This window comes from Quercus lobata, chromosome 4 (genome assembly GCF_001633185.2).
Source record: "Quercus lobata isolate SW786 chromosome 4, ValleyOak3.0 Primary Assembly, whole genome shotgun sequence".
Taxonomy (NCBI): Eukaryota; Viridiplantae; Streptophyta; class Magnoliopsida; order Fagales; family Fagaceae; genus Quercus; species Quercus lobata.
Window position 1 is genome coordinate 93,386,651 of NC_044907.1, and position 22,768 is coordinate 93,409,418.

The 22,768-nt window shown below is 32.4% G+C and overlaps 1 pseudogene; it reads left to right on the forward strand.

The window, feature by feature from the left end:
• The first annotated feature begins 866 nt into the window (after positions 1-866).
• Positions 867-7,326, forward strand: LOC115986189 (annotated as a pseudogene).
• Positions 7,327-22,768: the final 15,442 nt, after the last annotated feature.

Here is a 22,768-nt window from a genome sequence, read left to right on the forward strand (position 1 = left end):
AAATAAATAAAAGTAAATGACAAAACTTATGTATAGTACCTTATATGCTATTTCTATTTCTTAAGATCACCTCTTAAGATTCTATTATGTGACTATTTAACTTAAAAAATACACTTTCATTTATGAGAAAAAAGCTATATGATATAATCTTAAGTAGAGAATCTAATGAACAGCACCTAAGTACTAAACTAAGTCTTTCTCAAAAGTAAATTTTATTAACATATTCTAGGTAAATACTAATTAAGTGTGCGTTTCGCTCCAGAAAAAAAAGCTAGTTTATTTTAATATTCAACTTATTTTTGCTACTATTTATGGCTCTTATTGCACTTTTTGATACTATTCATAAATTTCATTGTACTGTTTCAGCTAAATTTTACCTTTATTTATAATATTTTCAATAAAAAATTTTCATTTTTTACAAAATAAACGAATACTAAACACACCCAAAGTTCAAAATATTTCAAGACTTTATCAATTTAATCCTCACAAGAGAACTTGGCCACTAAACACCGTTAGTTTCTCTCCTCTCTGTGACTCGCTTCTGTTCCCTCTTCGTTGCTCGCTTCTCTGTGTGACACTCTCTCTTCCCTCTCCATTGCTGTCTTCCCTCTGTGCTTCTATCCTCACTCATCCATGCCATAACCCAGCCAACCACCACAGCAAACCCACCCCATATCGGAACCCACCACCACCAAACAGTTAAAGAGTGACTCAATGGAGAGTCAGAGTGGTTCGGTTGAGAGAGAGAGCAGAGAAAAAACGTCACAGAAATTTGGAGAAAATGAGTAACGGGGCAAACTGTGTTGGGACCAAATTGTCAATTTTGATATGTTTTGGATTTAGTTGGTATTAGCCAAAACCTCGGGTATATTAATGGAATTTTCCCAAAGATTTATCTTATTTTCACTTTTTGTGTCGGTACTCTGAAGCATTTACGGCATTCACAATATAAACACTTCCACTCAGTCACTCAACGCATTTTTCCAGTCAGATCTTTCGTTTGGTTGCTGAGAAATGTATGTAGGAAATTTTTTTTTTGGTTTTTCTTAATTCATTTCCTCTTTCTATTTGTTGGGTGTCAAAATTATGTAATTTGAAACCAAATTCTTTCATGCAGATTTGAAATTGTTATCTGGGTCTAGATGGAATCATCAGCACTGCTCTTTAACCAGCTCAAGGTTTGAATTTGTTGCAAAAAGTTTTCTTCTTTCTTTAACTATTTGTGTCATTCATGCTATTATGCATTTGGGATTTGGATGAATATATGATCTAATATGTGTTTATGAATGTGTTAATAATCTCAACAGGCAGCAGACCCATTTTTCTTGTTGGCTGGTCCCAATGTGATTGAATCCGAGGAGCATATTTTTCGAATGGCTAAGCACATTAAGACCATTGCATCAAAGTATGGTTTTCTCTCTCTCTCTCTCTCTCTCTCTCTTAGGATCTATGTAATGCTTTTGTAATTATTGCATCAAACATGACCTGAGGCAACCATTGCTGAATTGGGATTGGGTTTTTTCAATGCCTTTCATGGCATTAAATACAGTACTGGCAATAACCTCAAATGGGTTTGTGGTTGTACAATCAGATGATAAGTGTGGTTTGGTTAAATGCTTCTTCTTCGCTGAATTTAGCAGAATTCAAGGTTCCGCTAAATTTAATGGATGGTGTAGAGTAGTGAAAAGGGGGAATTGAATTAGGAAGGTGTGATTCTATTTCAAAAGGTTGGATTTGAGCAATGAAGCAGTGGTGGTGATTATAGGTAGGGTGAGATATTTTTATTGGTAAGTTACTCCATCCAACTTGAACCTAAGACCTTACCATCCAACTTTTTCGTAGAAGGAAAGGGGTTCTGTTTGACATAGAGCTCTCAGCTGTACATTGATTTTTATTTTGAAGCTCATATTGAGGTTACAAAATTTTGCATTAAGAACAAAAAAGAAAGAAAGAAAGAAAGATGGTTGTTTTGTTTATATGAAAATAATAAAGAGGTTGAAGAATATGGGTTTATTTATATTCTCGTTCAAAATGTGGTTAAGAATTATGTTTCTTCATTTGAATTGAAAAAAAAAGGAGGTTGTAGAAGATGGGTTTTGCTTCATGTTGTCTCCATCATCATGATTATTGTAGCTAGAGGACTGAGTCATGGACCCCTGTATTTTGTTCATCAGGAGAAAAGGGACATAGGATTTCAATTCTTCAGCTCTTGCATTGAAAAATGTTCTCTTGTAGATTTTTCCCATGGTAGTGATTGTTCTTTCTAATTTTGTAGAGTTGGGTTGCCGCTGGTTTTCAAGTCAAGCTTTGACAAAGCTAACAGAACATCTTCAAAATCATTTCGGGGTCCTGGCATGGTCAAAGGCTTAAAGATTGTAATATGTCACATTTCTACTATTTCCAAAAGCACCTGGGATAGGTCTCCCGAACTTGGATATATTCTTCCTTCAGGCATTCAAGCTTCAAGGAAAGGGCTCTCTCTCTCTTTCTCTCTCTCTTTTTGCCTTTCAAACTCTTTTTCTCTAAATCTGATGTTATCCCTGATTAGATTCTTAATGCAAGAACTAAGTAAGCAAGCTGTTTTTTATTTATATAATTGCTTGTTGTTATTATTAATAAGATGAAGTGTTAAGTAGACCAAATGAGCTGAATATGGAGCTACTTATGGCAAAACAGGTCAATCAGTGGATAATATAAAACAAAGTATAAATGGGGGGAACAAGGGATCCTAGGAGAGCTTATGCTTTGTCAAGTGGAGAATGTGCATGAGTGCACATGTTTTGTGACTAGAGAAAAAAAATTTGGTTTGACACAAGGGCAGGCATTTAACAAGTTGACATATAATATAAGCAATGGTTTAAAGTGACCTCCAACTGCCCTCGCTATATTTTTTCAAAGAAATTTTTTTTTTTTTAACTTTTTTTTTTTTCCTTTTGATTAAGCTTCAATTACATGCTTAGTAATTTATTAATCCTTTTCAATCTCAATATTCAAGGTGATATAGGCTAATGCTGCCTTCATCTACATAATATTTTCTGATTTGCATGTTCTACTGGGGGCCGGCTCCCCTCCCGTTACAAAACCTCCCATTCTCTCCATTTTTAAACGAATGAAAGACACGTGTTAAGTGAAAGATCTAAGGGCAGAAACCAAAGCCACCTCAAAACCCAATTTCTCTCTCTTTCTCACTCTCTCTCAACCAAACCTTTTAAGCAACCCATCTCCCTTGGTAAGCCCATCGCACCACCGGCAACTTCCCATGGCCGGCCCACTGCCACCCATGCACCAATGCCGTTGCTGTCCATTGCCAAGACTGTTTCATCACTTTGAAGGAAGGCACCAGGTTAGACCTCACCAAATTTCTCTTAGATTGCTTCACCACTTTCAAGGACAATCCCCAGTTACCCAGTACCAAAATTTCTTCAGGATTTGTTTCCTCCCTCCACGTAATTTCATGCTTTTCTTTTCCCATTTCTCAATTTCTTTCCTTTGGCTTTAAAATTGTTTGTTGGGTTCGCTTGGTTTGTTTTTGTAACTCACATTCTCTTTAGCTTCAATTGCTTTTTTTGTGGGTTTGTACTAAATTAATACAAACAAACAATAAACAGTACAATAGGATGAAAGATTGAATGGCAATTATGAAAGTCATAGAAAGTGGACAAAAAGAAAAAACCTAATGTTCGAAAAATTTTAAAGAAAAAGAAGATGAAATGAATGAAGAAAGAAACACGAATCATGGGTTTGTAAATTTGGTGTCTCTGAAGGGTTTTTCAGTTCCAAAATTATAGATTTCCAAACTTTTAAAGGAAAACATTTGGAATCTGTTTGCAGTATTGGTGTATAGGCAGCAGTGGGTCTGCCATGGGAAGTTGCCGGTGGTCTGATGGGCTTACCAAGGGAGATGGGCTGCTTAAAAGGTTTGGTTGACAGAGATAAATTGGGTTTTTAGGTGGCTTTGTTTTCTGCCCTTAGATCTTTCACTTAACACGTGTCTTTCATCCGTTTAAAAAATGGAGAGAACGGGAGATTTTGTAACGGGAGGGGAGCCGGCCCCATTCTACTGCAGGTAGCTGATGTCACACATGCATTACAACAGCCTGCTGGGGGAAAGGTTCGATAGTCTTAAAAATTTTTGTTTCAAATCTAGAGAGTCTTATACGGTTTCTTGTTTGTGTAAAAAACAAATGAAATAGTTTTGGGATAATGGTTTAATTTTCATTGTTATCCTTTCAGTGCTCTTGAAGTATCATATAAAACCTTACACTTATCTCTGTCTTTATCTTGTTTATTGCACTTTCTCTTTGTTTCTAGGAGCTTTTCTTTGTCAAACTCTGTCCTCTTCATATAATCCTGCCTTTGAAATGAAAACGATTATTTGTTAGCTGTATATATTAGGCGGTCTTGGATAATGAGTGTTTTGTTGTAATGAATCTTGAGTTGGAGTGCTTGTCCTTAATGCTTTTTGTTGCCGTGTTTCTATCCTGTTCTATTTTCATGAGATTTCCACTTGTTTTAGTATTATCAAATTGTTGTAGCATGCAGATTTTAATTTATCATTCCTTTTACCTTAGTGATGAGCTTAACTTCCACCTTTTCATTCAGTTGGATGGTGGAGGCTTGCTAGTGGTGGTCTTCGTGAATTAATCCCATGCATTGCAAGGACGGCAGTTGCGGTTGGAGTTGATGGAATTTTCATGGAGGTACAATAATATGCAGGATCCAAAAATTTTTGTATCGGCCTTTTTTAGGAATAATATACTTGTACCATGCTTGGGGTTACTGTAAATTAAAGTACATGAGGATTATAAATATAAGTTATATTGGTACAATGGAACATGAGACTTGTCATCTGTATAATTTTCGGTGGTTTTTATTATTAGTTACAAGTGTACAAATGGAAATCTTATCCATTTTAGCTATTAATATTGTGATCTGACAATGCTGTGAGCTCCAACATTTTTTTTTTTAAAACTTGTGTTATTATCTTTCCTTAGATCATATGTTGTTTTTCTAAAAGCTTCTTTTGGGTGCATAGGTGCATGATGATCATTTGAATGTGCTTGTTGATGGTCCAACCCAATGGGTGAGTTTATATATCTTGCTTTCCCAGATACATGGGCAATTTTCTCACAGAGTTTGATTCCTTTAAGGTTGCTTTGTAATGGAGAAACTTTAACATTTCTGCTTATTTATAACTATAGCCTCTGCGCCATTTGGAAGAACTTCTGGAGGAGCTTGTGGCAATTGCCGTAAATTTCTTTCCCTTTTCTTGATATGAGAGGTCACATATCTGTTAATTCATGTGTCATTGTAGTAAACATCTCTTGAGCAAATACCACGGACATGGCAGATGTGTCTGATTCATGTGAGTTTAGATCCCATTATCAAAATACAGGCATGTGGTTGTTGAACCAAGTATTTATTGTTGCTGTTTTTGTCATTTTAGCATAATAGTGCTATAAATTGTACATTCAGCTCCTTTTTACTTTCTTCCTTCTTATGTCTTTTCTTTATCTGCAGCCATTCCTCAACTTAGTCCCTTTCTGATATCTACTTCAATATGAACTAATGAGTTGGCTGGTACAGGATAGTAAATTGAATGCAAAACAAAGCATGGTAGTCAAAGGCAAGCTGGGCTCTAAACTAAGTCGTCTCTAAGGCTCAAAGGCGACTGCCTTAAGCCATGAAAAAGGCCTGAAATGTTTTTTCTTTTAAAAAATTTATTTTATTATATATATATATATATATATATATATATAGAAGCTTATTGTAAAACCTATAATTTTATTTAAGGACAAAGTTTGTCTAAAAACTTTGCTGTAGCCTAAAGCTACTACTCTCACTAAAAAAATTAACATTGCTGCATATTTTAAAAATCTAACTGTTGAATTACATGATTTTTATGTTATTTACATGCATGTTAAATTTCGTGCTAATTGAATGTTATTTACTATTCAATTCATAAATTTATTTTTTACGCATAATTTTAAGATTACAAACACTTGAAATTTTTATATTTGATTGATGATATAGTTATTGATTTTTGATCTTCAGGAAATTTTTTGAATATGGAGGATTTAAGAAGAAAATGTAATCCAATGGTGGATTTGTCAAAAATTTTCATCCAATAAAAAGATATTGAGTGGAGTTATAGTCTTATGCTACAACTAAGTTTGTGGCCAAACTTTGTCCTTTATTTAATCATGTTACAAAACCTATTATAGGATTAATTAATTTACAAAAACTTGTTTTAAAGCCTATTGTTAGATTAATTAATACATTGAAGCTTGTTTGTTGTAAAATCTATTGTTAGAATAATTAATAGAGCCTAAACCATGTTAAGCCTGTATTGTAACCAATTAGTAGACCTAATTTCTCCTTGCAACACATTTCAAAAACACTTGATCATAATAATTCAATACATGAGGTTCATATGTTTTAAGTTCTACATGTCTAATAATTGTATTTAGCATTAGGTGCTTTGCTTTAGTCAGGCTAGTGCCTTTTTGTCGCTTCACACCTCGGTCAATATCAGGCCTTGGTGCCTTAAGGTTGCCTTTTGCCTTTGACCACTTTGAAACAAAGTTAGCCTTGAAAAGGGAAGAGGAAAACATAAATAGCTTTCACTTGAAAATTTCGATTATTGTTGTGTTGTGTTGGCTGATACCTAAGGTTCTCAATTTCTACAAGTTGTGATTGAATCTTCCACTGTTCTTTATTAATCCGTATTTGCTTTCTTCTCTCTGCTGGACTCTTCACTTGGGCATCAGATAGTTGTGGCCCAGCAATCTCTTCCAGAAGAGGCAAATTAATCTTCCTTTTTTTTTTAATTTCTTTTATAATTTCCATTTGCGGTCCATGTTATGTTAATTATAAGTTAATGGCCTCACTATTTATTTATTTTTTGTTGGTCTCCGATTGTCTCAAGTGGGTGGCTGTTTGCGTTTTATTTTGGGACTTGTTTCCAGTGAATCTTCAAAATCGATGTAAACTTTTGTTTGATTTTCTGTCTTCAACAAGATAATTTTTATAGAAAATGTCAACTGCTTTTCATTGTATTGAACCAAGGAAGTGTACAAGTGCAAATGTTGAGAAGGATCCATCTGATGTCTCATGTAACATTGATGGTTTATACAATCTTACTGATTCTTCGCATCCCACATGAAATTAACAAGAAATTGGCTGACTTATTTTGTTTTTCAAATTATTTACTGGATTGAAAGGCCAAAACTCTATATTGACCTGGATGTTATTTGTTGATATCTCATAGAGAGTAAGCAAGGGGAGCAACAGTTGAACATTGATCTCACACCATTCCGTGATTAGGAAGATGGGCTTCTCTCAAGGGTAAGCAAGCAGGTCTTTTTTGTTTTTTTAAGGCTTTTTGGTTTCTATAATTGACCCTGAAGATAATGTCTTTGTTTGGGATGATGTATTTACCTTAAGATACTACAAAAATAAGTGTTTATACATATCTTCATAAAAACCATGTTGTTGTAATTTGAATTTGATTTAGTTATTTCCAATTTGTCAGATCTCTCATCAAGATTTGGAAATTAGAACTAGAAAGCATGAACTAGAAAATATGGAGTATGGAGTTTCTCAGCTGCTTCCTGTGAGAAATTATCTCTATACACGTGGCTGATTCTAGCTGGTCTGTTGAGGATTTATAGTTGACCCTAAAATTTTGGGACTGAGGCTTGGTTGTTGTTGTTTTGGTTTTGGTTTTTATTACCAAAAAGTAATTAAATTATGCTTGTTGTCCCTTCTAAGAAAATTTTCTTGATATGTAATACAAAATAAGATTATGCTTCAATAATTGTGTAATTTAGGGCAAAAATGGCCAAACAGTCTATTTTTAGGAAAAAATTAGGCGCGTGGCATACGTTCAAAGTTATTTAGTAAGATGGACTCTTTTTGAAAGTCGAGTTTGCCAAACTCGACTTTCAAAAAGAGTCCATCTTACTAAATAACTTTGAACGCATGCCACGCGCCTAATTTTTTCCCAAAAATAGACTGTTTGGCAATTTTTCTCTGTAATTTAGATAGTATTAGTGGTGTAATTGGTTTTCCACTTGTGCCTTGTGTTATCATTCATGCTTATGTTAATTGGTTAATTAATTTAATTTAGAGTTAATTGGTAGACTAGTCTAAAATTGATTAGTTGTGATTAATATTTGGGGTCTAAATAATAATCAAAGTTTAAATATGATTTCCTCATAAACCAACATTAATATATAAGGTTTAAAATGTGCATAAATTAACAATTGAAAGTTAAAAGAAATATTCCTTGAATATAAGGGAGTACTTAAAAAATCTACCCAAAATTCCTTTAAATATTCCTTTAATTGCATAAATCTACCCAAAATTATTGGGTGCTTAAAAAACATGTACAAAAACCTATAATCAATCACACAAATCGAACAACCCTAACAATTTGCAACTCATAATCCATCTAGATGTTAAGCTTAACAATCACATGCTTTGCATGTGACTATTAGATTTGACTATTAGAAAGTTAAGTGACAAAACTACCACCTCACATACAAGTTTACTAAACTATCATTTAAATATATATATATATAACTCAATAGTTAAAAAAGGGGGATTTAAATTTTAAACCTTGGACATGTTAAAAACGTATGAAGGTCCTTGTATTATAGGAGTCTTGGCTTCTTACTCCTAATCTAATACTAGTGTTTCAATGCAAACTTGAAATATCAAACCCCGGAACCCCAGATTGATATCTATCCATGCCCACCATCAAGCTTAGGCTAGAGTCCAACACGAATTTGCCAGTGAAAGCGCAACATGAATTTGCCAACACCATCAAGTTTGGCTCGGGTTTACTCAAACCCAAACAAAACATTTTACCCATAGATACCGATTAAAAAATCCTAAGAAAAAGACATAAATAACCATCTCATCACTAAAGTTCGTCAATCATGAATAACATCTGTATACTTCGGCATAGCAAAATTGTGATGTTTAAGCTTACATAATTAGGTATTTCTTCTCTCTCTCTTATATGTCCATGCATGATATACTCAAAAAAAAAAATATGCAAAAAAAATCAAAATGCTTTTAAATATGGTTGCAAGCATGTTTCTAGGAGATGTGGGAGTTATAGGATGTACCTCGAAGGTGATAGTCTCCATCAAGCAGTTATGATTATGTGTGAGTGTATTTGATCCTCTCATATCTCAAATCGTTATAATATGAGACACTTATGCACTCTTACTATATTTTCACACACAACATGTAAATTCTTTGCTACTCTTGATACATGTGCAGGTACAATGTGATTTGGTCATCATAAGGAATATATGTGTTAATGAATACTTACTAATCTGTCAGAACTCGTTTTTGAAATATAAAATTGGTTAGACATATTTTGTGTGTGTGTGTGTGTGAATTTATGAATGCTTTGCATTTTCTTGTTGAGAGATGTGTTGTGAGCTTAATATGTTTTTTTGGATCTTTGGTTGAGTTGCTTGCTTGTTGCATTCATCTTTATGTGTTTTTCCTCTCCTTGAAGAACCTCTTTTCTTCAAGCTCGACAGCTTCTCGATAGATCCTCGACAGATTCTTTTCTATCGAGCCCCTCTTTCTTCTTTTCTTGACAGAAGTTAACGCAATCTCGATTCGTCGAACCTTCTGGGCTTCTTCTCAATAGAATCTCGATAGCTTCTTCGATCCATTGAGCAACTTTTTGTCTGGCCGATAGATCCTCGACAGATTCTCAATCCATCGAGGTTGGTTTCTTCTCGATAAATTCTCGACACCTCCTCGATCGATTGAGATACCCTTACATGCATTTCTTTTTTCTTTGTTTTGCATTTTTTTTTTCCTTTGTGTCCATAACATCTTTTTTTATTATTATTATTATATCTAGGTCTATGGTTCCTTGTTCTCCTCGTTCCATCTATATCAATTTTCTGTCTGACTCCGGTCAAGGTTTTTTGTCTTTTATGCCCTTTAAGAATTGAATGTCTTTCCTCAAGGGGAGTAATAGATTTAGGGAGAGAACTTCATGTTAAAGGGAAGAAAGTTTTTGATGTAACTAATTTAGGGGGAGAATTAGTTTGATACACTTTGATATTGATATATATTTTGTGTTGTGTATCTTTTAGTTTTGTAACCATTTACATACATTATGTGTTGTTTCTATATTTGATGATGATGTATGTGTTTCACTCTTTATCTTACATGTGTTTTTTATTTTCTCTTTATACACATGTTTCTTGTTTATTTAACTTGTCATTGTTTTTCACGTGGTACCTTGATGTGTTTTGTTTAGTGCCTTTTAGGAAAGACAAGTTAAAGCCAAGTCAAGATTCTGAACCTTCTTCTTGCAACAACTTCCAAGGTTCAGATCTTTTAGAGTAGGCTTATTTATTATGTAATTTTGAGTAGAATGTATTCTAGGACATTCAATGTACTCTTGTGGTTTTGTCACAGATTGCTAAAGAGGGAGATTATTAAGGACATATTTTTATGTAATTGACATATCTTTTGACAAAACGCACTTTACTTATATTTTGGTAAATCTAAAAGAAGGTTCAAGATGATCATTACAAGTGGTTAAATTGAAAACATGAAGATTACTCAAGAACTGCTCAAGAAAAGTGCAATCTGCAGGTCTCGATACCTCCTCGATAGAAGCTCTATTTATCGAGATTCATTAAAACTCGACACATGTCTCAATTTATCGAGCTTACTGGATTCAGACTATAGCCAGCAATGTTTTTATTCTAAAAGACTATTTGTTTATGGGTTTGTATAATCCTTATATGACTAAAAAAACCCAAGGTTTATGAGTTTGTATTATCATTATTGGACTAGGAAAGCCCCAGGTTTGTGTAAACCTATTTGGAATAGGAGAGCCTATTAAGCTCCTATTTAAGGGAGGTGAAAAAAGAAAAACCTAACCTTAGAGAGTTTCATAAGGTTTTCTTTTTGAAACCCTAGTCTCCTCCTATAGAAAAAATAGTTCTTACTGCGTTTCTTGTACGCCTTTGGGTTCTGTAACCAAGCAAAGTCTCTTACCCTAACATTGAAGATCTTATTGGTGTTTCTATGTGAAGTTGCTGCAAATCAACTACAACAATGAAAGGGTTGCTGTGGAGTTAGTCACATACTGGGATTAATGCATCATTGGTTAGTCACGTATTGGGAGTCATGCATTGAACTGAGAGATTGCTGCTATATCACAAGTCCAATTGGGTATTGGGGTAAGGGTTCAATTGTAGGTTGGTATTAGGTATTAGGATTCGTTTTACTTATAACCGCTTGTTTTGATAATAGTGGATTATCAGGAGTGGTGACCTTAAATTCATTCGGTGGGATTTTGCCTCGGTAGTTTTCCCCATTTGTAAACAAATCACCTGTGTCTAATTTATTTTCCGTTGCATTTAACTTAGTTAGTGATTTGTTTGTGCTACCACGCTTATTGCATGTAATTGAATCTAATTAATTCACTTAGCTAATTAATTGATTAATTTACCAAATGGGTCAATACATTCTTGGCCTATCAGCCTTGGTTCCTTTTCAAGCGTGTTGGCCGATATTGTACTGTTTCTTTGTTGTTGAATGAATTTCAGTTATTTCTCAAAAAAGAAGAAGAAGAAGAAGAAGAAGAAAGAGGATTCTATGAATTTGAAAAGAGACTCATTTCTTATGATCTTTTTTTTTTTTCTTTTTTTTTTTATGGAAATTTCTTATGATCTATTGATAGAACATGTGCAATGCACATAAAATTTTGAGACACTTGAAACTTTAAAATATAAAAAATAGCATAAAAGGCAAAGAAAAACTCCAAATGTATGCATTTAAGTAAATATACAATAAGATAGAAATAGTATGAATGGTTAGGAAGAGAGCAATTAAGGACTTGATCAAGTGGTACTGCCTAATATGTCTATTTATTACTTTTTCCGTGAATGAATGAATTAAGGAAATTAGATCTTTTACATTGGTTCAAGGTGAGATCTTAAAAAATGAAAAGAGATGTAGGGAAAAACATAAGAGCAATGTCTATGTTAGACACTCACTTACTCACAAAGTACACACACTCACCGGTCACCACTTTAATTCAAAATAAGTGTGTGTTCTATGTGTGTAAGTGAGTATGTGCAATAGACATTTTCCAAAAAATAAATTGTAAAGAGATGTTTATGTCAATAGGGTATTATATTGCCCTTTTGCCTCTAACAGTGAACTTCTACATGGTTTATGTGCTTGTTTTAGTTTATTTCTCTTTATTTAGAGTTTTTTTAAGCTGAATTTTTAAGAGGGGCGGCTGCTTAATGAGTCCTGGGTGGTCACAAATTTTGGATAAAGTTTGGCCACAAAATTGGTTATAGTTATGGAAACTAAGGTTATAACTCCACCCAACATTTTTTTATTGGATGTGAATTTCAATAAATTCACTATTAGATTATATTTTCTTCTTATATCCTCCCTATTTGCAAAATTTAAGAAAATCAAAAATCAATAGCTATGTAATTAATCAAATTTTTAAATTTCAAATTTTTGTAATATAAAATTATACATAAAAAATAAGTCTATAAATTGAATAGGAAATAACATCTGTTTGGCATAAAACTTGATGTGTATTTTAAGAACATAAAGAACATGCAATTTAATAATTAGATTTTCAAAATATATAGTTAAGTTAATTTGTTTAGTAAGAGTTGTAACCTTAGATTACAATTAAGTTTGTAGCCAAACTTTGTCCTCCAACTTTGGTTCCCTTAATAATATATATATATATATATATATATATATATATATATTATAATAGGCAAAACTCAAAAAAAGTTCAATTAGAATTTAAAATTAGAATCTAATTTTGTGTCATATATCTAAATTTATGTGGGGATCACACCATAATTATCCACTTAAGTTTGTGTCATATGTCTACTTAAGTTTTTTAATCTTTGTACTAAGTGAGTTAATAAGTACAAAATACTAAGAATCTAATATTAATGAACTATAAAAAAAAATAAAAAATAAAATAAAAACCAATCACATATACTCAAAAAAATCACCACACAATAAAGATCATCACACATTCTATCTTATTAAAAATTAGAAGAAAAAAAATGATCATAAGTAGTATTAAATTTAGGTAAAAAATTTAATGTGACTAATTACGTTTATTTTTTAAGAAATAATAATTTGATTAATTATTTTTATTTTTATGATAAAAATTGTGTTTAATTATAAATGTGTCTATATGTATGCATGTGTTACATGCATTTTTTTTTTAATAAAAAAAATTCACTAATTATTTATATTTTATAATAAAAATTGAGTTTAATTTTAAATGCATTCATACGTTTGCATGGGTTACATGGTCGTATATATTAAAAGCCAAAGCTCAGAAAATCCATTTAGATTTTAAGTTGGATTTCAATTGGAGTCCAATTTTTGCACGAGTCCATCTAATTTTTTTTTTTTTTTTTTTAAATTTTGTGGCAAATGAATTATTGCGTGCAAAAATCGAAGAGTTTAAATCCAACTAAATTCTAAATCATATAATGAGAAGCCATTATATATTTTAGAAATGTATGGTTTAAAAAAGGTGTAAGCTAATACCATGTATCATTTGAACCTCTTCTAAAAAAAATATATAATTTGAACTATGTAATTGGGATTGTTTTTAATTGTATATGTGCATATGCATATAAGGTTATACACTAGTATATTAAGTGCTTCCAAACAAAAAGAAAAGGCCCAAGAAAATTTTATTTTTAATTAAAATTTTGAAAGAGATGTAACTTTAATCATTGATAATGAGACTATTATGCAATGATTTTAAAATAAAAAAATTCATAGAAGGAAATTATAAGATTTTATGTATTTGACTTTTTTTTTTCTTTTTTCATATTTGAAGTTCTATTTTTATTAAATTTTTGTATAATTTAAGTTTCTTGAAGACCACATTGGAAAAAATTCTTTGAGCTTCCACTAATTTTTATAAAGTATAATTGTTCTTTTATTTTGATTGTTTTTTAAATTTTAGAAGCTAATTAAAATAAACCCCTCCAAACGCATTCCAGGAGCTTCATTTGGTTACACGCAAAAAGAAAGGAATGTTTGTCCATCTGTTGAATTATGAGTCTCAAGGCTTGTTATCTTAAATACAAATTATGTAAAGGGCTAATAATGCAGATTTGTGAGGCTAAATTTTCCTTGATTCCAACCGGAGAGGGAATGGGCGATCAATCAAATTGCTGCCTTCTACCGTGGGTTTGTAAATGTTGCCAAGCCCACACATGCAGTGCCCTCGTGAACATCATTCATGGATCCACGTTCTGATCTTAGGCCACACACCTCAACCCAAAGCTCGCTTAACCCAACTACGGGCCATATGCATGCTTACAATATTAACATATTATGATTGCAGTTAAAAAATAAATAAATAATTGGCATATGCCATGTATAAAGTTTTGCAATCGTGACTCATGATACTTAAGGGTAAAGGTTAAGAGATTAAAAAAGTAATTACAACAAGTTAAAAGTCAAATCCTTGTTTTAAATAATGGTTACATGGTAGGGAAAAACTGACCATTTGCATTGTGCAATGATTATATATGTTATAGTTTATGTGATTGTGAGTAATTATTGAATGATGAGAGGAAGCACGAAAGAGAGGATATAAAGGTTTATGTGGGTACCTAAGTCCATAATGGAAAGCTCTTGACAGGTGTGGACGCATGTGCGCGCGATTGTTCTTAGGAAGTGATGCAGGCCGAGACCAACTAGATAAGCTAAATCAAAGATTTAACCTAATGATAGGATGAATAGTTTAGGGATGCCACTAAACTGAGGGTAGCAGATGTCACTCAACGCGATCAAGTCACACACTTGATAACTCCCTAGACTGACTTCACATCACCCTATGATTAGATTTATTAGGTTGGAACAACTACCAACAAGTTTTATATTTAAATTTGACTGAATAATAAAGATAAATAAAAGACAAACGGGTTTATAAATAAATGACACAAGTCGCCTATATGGCTATCACTTAAGTTGCCATTATGCTCCTACATCAGGAAGTACGCCTTGGCCTAGGGTGGACCATGACAGAGGGTGTAAATGGAGTTGCCACCTAGTTTAGGTCTAAGAACAATATATATAGCGCTCTTCATGAAAAGACTGATCTTTACTAGAGCACATGTCTAGAGTTTAGGAATGGGGATGAGAAGGTGGTAAGCACCCAACCTCACGTGACTCATGGGTCGACTTCCTCTCATTGTGTTCCAAGTCTTAATCTCATTAAAAGTAAATTTAACATGTTATTCTAACTCACACACACTCTAACATGCATCTAAAAGCAAACAACATGGCATTATCATCCCTAATCCTAATAGTCATCTATCATGACATTAAGCATGCATTTCCAAGGGCAGAAACATCACAAGACAGATTCAATTAAGCATGTCAAGATATTTAGTGAGCATTTGGATTGTGTTTATCTATCTCACATCTGTGTTTGTGTTTACACTATAGCTACAGTGCACGCTTCTTATACCAATTTCAGCTGCATTTGGCTGTTTTTTAGGTCCCACGGCACTATTCATGGGACCATCAAACTCAGCAAAATGCGAATATCCATGCATTTTTGGGTCCCACAGAACTATTCACACCGTTAAAAATTATTTTGTTACGGTGTTTTCAGTTTTCAGTTTTCAGTAATAAACGGTATCCAAACAGACCCTTAAGCATCAAAATCATGGGATTCAACCATGCATATATGTGTTCATCAACCATGTCATATTCATCATCCAAACCAAATGCATGTTTATGTGATTATGCATGACTTACCTCACTTACCTCACTACATCACAACACTTATGCATCAATGCATATTCATGTTCATATGTATGCTCATGGTATTCAAACAATCTAAAACCCTAAATAGCATCAAAGAGATCAAAACAAACAAAACAAAATAGAGAGGCAGAAACTTAAAGATATGTAAACTAAGTTAAACAGAGACTAAACATGTAAGGAAAAACAAGAAAATATCAAATAGGTACGAATTATGGTTTCTGGGCATAAGTGTGCGTGCACATCCCAATTGTATACGTATGCACACTATGAGTATGAGTATGCATGCATGAAGCATGTGCACGCATACACACCCCAAATCATAACCTAGAAACACAGAAAACAAGGAATCTAACAACCCAGCATGCTTCAGGCATAAACTCTATGTAAACTTAAACTAAACAGACATATTAAGACATTAAAACATATATACAAACAACAAAGAAATAAAGAAAAGTAAAGAAAGAAAAGCCAAAGTTAGAACCTTTACCTCAACACTAGAATTTTCTAGAGCTTTGATTTTGACCCTTCCCCCCAGTCAATCTATTCACAACCAAATCAAAATGGATTAGTAAACTTTAGATCTCAAAGATCAAGACTAGAAAAGGTCCCAATCAGGCAAAATTTGACTTGAGGATGTTTTGTGAAAAAAAAAAACCCTCTTTGATTCACTATTTTCTAGTGAATCTTGTGTATTTTTCCACCGTTTTCCTCCTTTTAAAAATGTGCCTTTTTATGGCTCTATATTGTCAAAAAATCCCAAATGATGTGAGATTCGTTCCAAACTAGAATTAAGTGCAAAAAACTTTCCTTACATAGCTTCTAGAGCCCTAGCTGCATACGCATGCCCATGCATGCGTTCGCATGCCATAAGCATGCGTACGCATGGTTTGAGTGTGCATACGTATATGTGTGTATGCGTGCGCACACTCGAAGGTTTTCTGTGGATTTTCTTTTCCAAAAATAGTTTTATTCTTCAAAAAATAAGTTATATTTTCCACAAATAATTTCCTCAAGCCAATTTTCATTTGATTGGGCCCTAAACCAACCCTGGGCTTTAGAGTGCTACCATCATTGGGGAGCGGGGGCCCAAGTCGTAAGGGGTACAATATGTAGTGTCTACAACAGGTAAATATATCTATTAAGCTCTTGTGTTACAATAAGCACAATGTATGATTTATCTACTAGAGAACCATAGACTAACCCTAGGCCAACAACATCTAACATAAGCTTAATTTGCTTGCTTTACAAATACATGGGCCTACAATTGGTTTAGGCTACTTGGGCTATAACATGTCTAAAAATACGTGTTAAAGTTGTTGAGTAACTGAGAGATTAAAAAAGATAAAAGAGAAAAACAAAAGCAAGAATTTAATATGACTTGTCTTAATTGCCTACGTCCACACGGAAAAGCCCTTTGATGACTACATATCTTTTATTTAACTAATTCATAAATTACACTTTGCCCACCTATGGTTTGCCCGAAAAACATTTTATCTACCTATGGTTTAAAAATTGGCACTTTACCCACCTGAAGTTAGCTCTGTTTGTCTCCAGTTACACACCTCTATTAAAAGCAGGGGTAAATTTGTATTTTTGTTACCCTTCTATGTCTCTCCTCTCAAAACATAAAAAACTAAAAAATCAAGAGAAAAAAAGATCTAAAAGCTAGGTTTTATAAAAATTAAAACTTAACTTTTACATTTTCTTTTCATGTATCAACTTTTACCTCTTCTATTTTAACACATACAAAAGGATATTGGAGCAAAAGCGGAAACCTTGTTTTTGTTGTATAGCCAGTAGACAGAAAGTTAAATCAATGAATAGTGATGTCTATCTGCAGTAATTCATGGACAAAGATTCACGCAAGGGAGTGCAATAGGCAAATAGAGTAATGCTAACTTACTTTAGTCTGATTGAAGTACAAAAGAATGAACAACGAGATCCCAAATACCATATCTGACCATATGTTGGCAAATGCTCTACGATTCTCTAACCTCCACTCATCTCTCAACTCTAATCTGTTCAAGCAACAAATAAGAAGCCATAAGAATAGCATTCACTAAAGAAATTAATGTTTATAAATCTATTTTCATATGAACAGAACATAAGGAAAGTTTTCTGGGGGCAACAATTGTTTAGAATAACATTTCCAGCTGTAAATTGACTTATAATAATTAAATACGCAATTTGTAATTGTTTATGAATTTTTTATGTGAGAGGGGATAAAGTCATTATTCACAAATTCCTCTGATGATATGTTTCTCAAAGACATGTTTCCATTAGCATTAGCATCATAAGCAAGAAGAATTCTGAATTTGATTTATTCTAAGCTTCCTATTTCCGGGCATATGCTGCTAATTCTGGACATTCTGAAGACTATGTAGGAAATTAGATATACCATCTAGGTAGGTGATAGAATCTGATATTTTCTTATGAATTAGTTGTTCCTGTAATCTAACTTTCTCCATCTTTAATTCTTTTACCATTTCAAGCTTTTGACTTCTTCTCACATCAAGCATTTGTGCTGCAAGTGGGACAGTCTTCACATATCTGTTCACAACATAGGAGTTACTTGATTCATTATTAAGAAATTAAGTTCAAGTACAAATGGCAGAAAAAGCAAATCTATGATTCAATGTGATATACTTACAAATCTTTTGACTTAAACTAAAATTTAAACATCCATTACCCTATACAAAATCTAGAATCAGCTGTCACAATAGTAAGTACAGAGAAAAAAAAAAAATAGACAACCTTCCACCACAACCAGTAAATCTTTCACGGCTGCATCAATATCATTTTTTTTTTTTTTGTGTTAAAATAGATCTAAAAGTTCATACATGAAAAGAATATGTAAAAGTTAGGTTTTAATTTTTACAAAACCTAGCTTTTAGATCTTCTTTTCTCTTGATTTTTTAGTTTTTAATGTTTTGAGAGGAGAGAGACATAAAAAGGTAACAAAAATATAAATTTACCCATATTTTTAACAAAGGTGGGTAACTGTGGGTAAAGTACCAATTTTTAAACCACAAGTAGGCAAAGTATTTTTCAGGCAAACTACAGGTTGGCAAATTGTAATTTCCCCTTCATATTACATTGAGAACTCTAAGCTAATCTTGTACTAACCCTAGACTAACCTGGGGTTATTGTGCTTGTTAGAATTGGATAATTCCATTTGTAAACCTTCAATGTAATACTTGGATTCCTCCATTGAGGGTAAGCGTTAAACCCCCAGAGGGTTTTTGTTGTCAAGATTTTTCTTTCGTAACCATCATAATGTTGCTTCCTTTATGTTTCCGCAGCTTATATTTCAAATATTGGTTATGTGCACCAGTCAATCAAATCTGATCATAATTGATCAGTTAATTAAGTTGGGTTAATTTGATTAAAATCGATTGACCAAGCTCTAAAAATCTAACACATAATTAAGGCACTCTGACATTAATTTCTTAGCAGTGCCACAGTCGTAGCCACAGGTGTTCTTGTGGAATCCCTAGAATATAACTGCACTTGAAGAACCTAGTTTTGCAGCACTTGATCTTATGATCAGATGTAGTCACAGAGAGCATGAGATTTTTTCTTAGACGCTTCTTATTCCGAGATTCAAACTTGGTCCTCCATCTCTTAAAATAACAACCTCTTCTACAAAATATAAGTTTAAATTAAGTTAAAATATGGTGTAAATCTATCTATTTACACCCTCCAACAACAGTTCGCCGCATAATACTTTTACAAGTGAATGAATAGGGTCTCACACACTCTCACACCTCATTGATACCATGTTTCCACTAAAATCTAAAAGTTAAAACTCATAAAATTAAAATCCCAAACTCAACCTTCCACTGAAGAGTCGTCAGACTAGGTAGCTGCCAAAGAAGCCAACACTCTGAGAAGTTTCCAGGGATGTTGCTGAATCTAAAAAACAGAAATCGGAGCTGCCCATGGGTGGAGCCAAGAATTTTTGTTTGGGGGGGCCAAGTTGCGGCACTGTAATATATTTGTCAAGATAACCCCCCCCACACACACATATATATATATATATATATATACACACATGCTTTTTAATTATATACACACGCATATATATATACATACACTTTTTTTTTTATAAGTTATATATATATACACACACCTAATAGAAAAAATAACTTAATATTTTTAATCAAAATTATGTTTGATAGTGATCTTTCATAAAATAAAATTCATTTTTGCCATTTTCATAGTAAAATTCTTAAAAAGTTTCATTTTCAATACAAATTATCAAAATTTATACTAAAATAAGTAAAAAAAAAAAAAACTTTCAATTTAATTAATGAAATTTTCAAAAACATGAATGATCCAAAATTTGGAGGAATAAGTTAGGCTCTAAACATATTTAAAACTGTCTAGCTCAACCCATTCTGTGGCAACTAAAAAGACATTTCATATGTAGTTTTAATGACAAAATATTTTTTTAATGAGTCAATGACTTGTTTATCGTCACATAACAGGTTAAAAAAAGATAGATTCAAACATATTTGGTGATAAACTTTATCAAATATTTAATAGATATAAAAACACATTTTACAATAAAAAAAATAGAATTGCAAAAAATAAAGTTATATCGCTATAACTAGTAAACAAATTACTTTTTTTAAGAGTATCATTGGACTAATTCAAATATTTGGGAGGGAAACTCTTTTTTTTGTAGACTAAATTTTGAAAATATTAAAATTGTTATATATATATATATATATATATATATATATATATTTAAAAAAATTTCAAAATTTTGAGGGGCCATGCTCCCACTCTTGTACATAGCTCCGCCCCTGTAGCCGCCCATATGTTGAGACCCAAAATTTTTTGTATTGAAAAAAAAAATCAGAGAAATTAGACATCACGTAACTATGAAAATTTGAGAATAATCAAACTGATAAGCCACAACATGTATGTAAACTTCGAATGGCCTTTGTTTACTAGTTATATTATTGGGCATTGCTGTGAACTACGAATGGCCTTTTCCATTAACAACTGAGTTTGTCGTGTCCAAATTGACAGTATGAGTGACGAGATAATTTTCCTAACCAACACAAATAATGTATGTTTCTTAGAAGCTGGTGGAGTACGGTTGGAAAATAAGAGAAGTCAGAGGTTTAACTCCAATAATTCAAGAAAGCATCTCCTTTCCTTAACCACGTGCTGAAAGACATTATTACATATAAGATAATTATTTTAAAATAATAATATAAATAAAATTTAATGGAAGTCCTAAATAAAAACTTTGTATGAGAAAAGAAAAATTAATGAATTTTTTTTATGGCTTTTTATATTTCACATGAAAATGGTGTAAAATGGTTTATTAACAGTTGCCTTAAAAGACATTCATTAATAGGACTCATAATAAAAAGTGACAAAACTTGATTAAGACAACTTATTGGACTTCTAAGACTAAGAATATTCACATTAGTCTGTGTAATAGAAAAAAATGTAGAATTTACACAGTTCTGCCTAAAAATAACCTACATCAGTTTGTGTATAATTGTGTAAATTTACAAGTTTGCTACTCTAACTATTTAAATTTACATTGATATTATTCATTTTGTATTTAGTTGTTTATTCTTTCTTTTTGTACTTGAGAATGAAAGAAGAAAGTAGATGATTGTTGTGTATGAAGAAAGAAAAACAATTAAGAAAAATTGATATTTTAATGAAATGTAGTATAAAATAGATGATCTAATATGGAGTGTTTTGAAAAGTGAGTATGTAAAATAGAAAAAGAAGGTCCTTATGCTAAAATAGACATAAATTTATGCACGAGCTGATGCGAATTCTTTGAGAGTCTTAATACGTTTGAGAAAATAATGGGCTTTATTTATTACTCACTTTGTATTTCAATAACTGAAACCATAAATTTAACTCACAATTTCAATTTATGACACTGCGGGTAAAAGATTTTGCCCGAAAATTATGACACTGTGGAGAAAATTATTTCTTATGGATAATCAGCTATTATAAGCATGTGGTCTAGTCAAGCCTAGGAGGTACAAATGTACAATGTTTTCTTTCCACAAGAAATCTGTATGTATGATGCCATTCCCAGTAATTTCGAACATGTTGGCTATGTTGCTCTTCATTCTTAAAAATAGACCTCTTCCCTATCCTAGGGGAAAATGGGCTTTTGCCCTTATTTTCAAAAATATCTAGCACAATGTCTCTATTTGGAAACTATTTAATAGAATGCCCTTATTTTTGAAACTCGATTTTAACAAAATCGAGTTCTATATAAAACTCGATATCCTCAAAATCAAGTTATATGTATATTTTTAAGTGAAACTCAACATTGCTAATGACGAGTTTCACTTAAATTTTCAAAAAAAAATTAAGTGAAAAAATATGCATAGAACTCGATATTGCTAATGTTGAGTTCCACCCGCAACTCAATTTTTTTTTAAATCGAGTTTCAAAACAAGGCATGGTGCTTAATAGTTTCAAAATAGGGACATTGTGCTGAATATTTTTAAAAATAAGGGCAAAACCCCATTTTTCCCCCTATCCTACCATAAAGAGTTTGCTTCACAAAAAATCTTTTTTGGAAATATTCAACATTCAACAAAAATTAGTCACAAAACTTGGTTGACAAATGAATATCTATTTTATTTTTAGCATCCTATGATGGAAAAGAAAAATACCAAGTTATATATGGTCTCAATTACGGGCTGCCAAAACAAGAAAAGAAGTTTAGTAAGTGAAAAAATAATATTAATGGTGGGCCTATATAAGAACAAACCAATAATGTTTTGTCAAAGTTGTGTGTGTGTGTATATATATATATATTTTTTATTACTATTTAGATTTTCATAAATAGCAGCAGACAAATAAAAGATAGAGGCATAGAGCTCTCATATTGTTGTGGGCTTTCACATCAAGTAAATAAAATTTT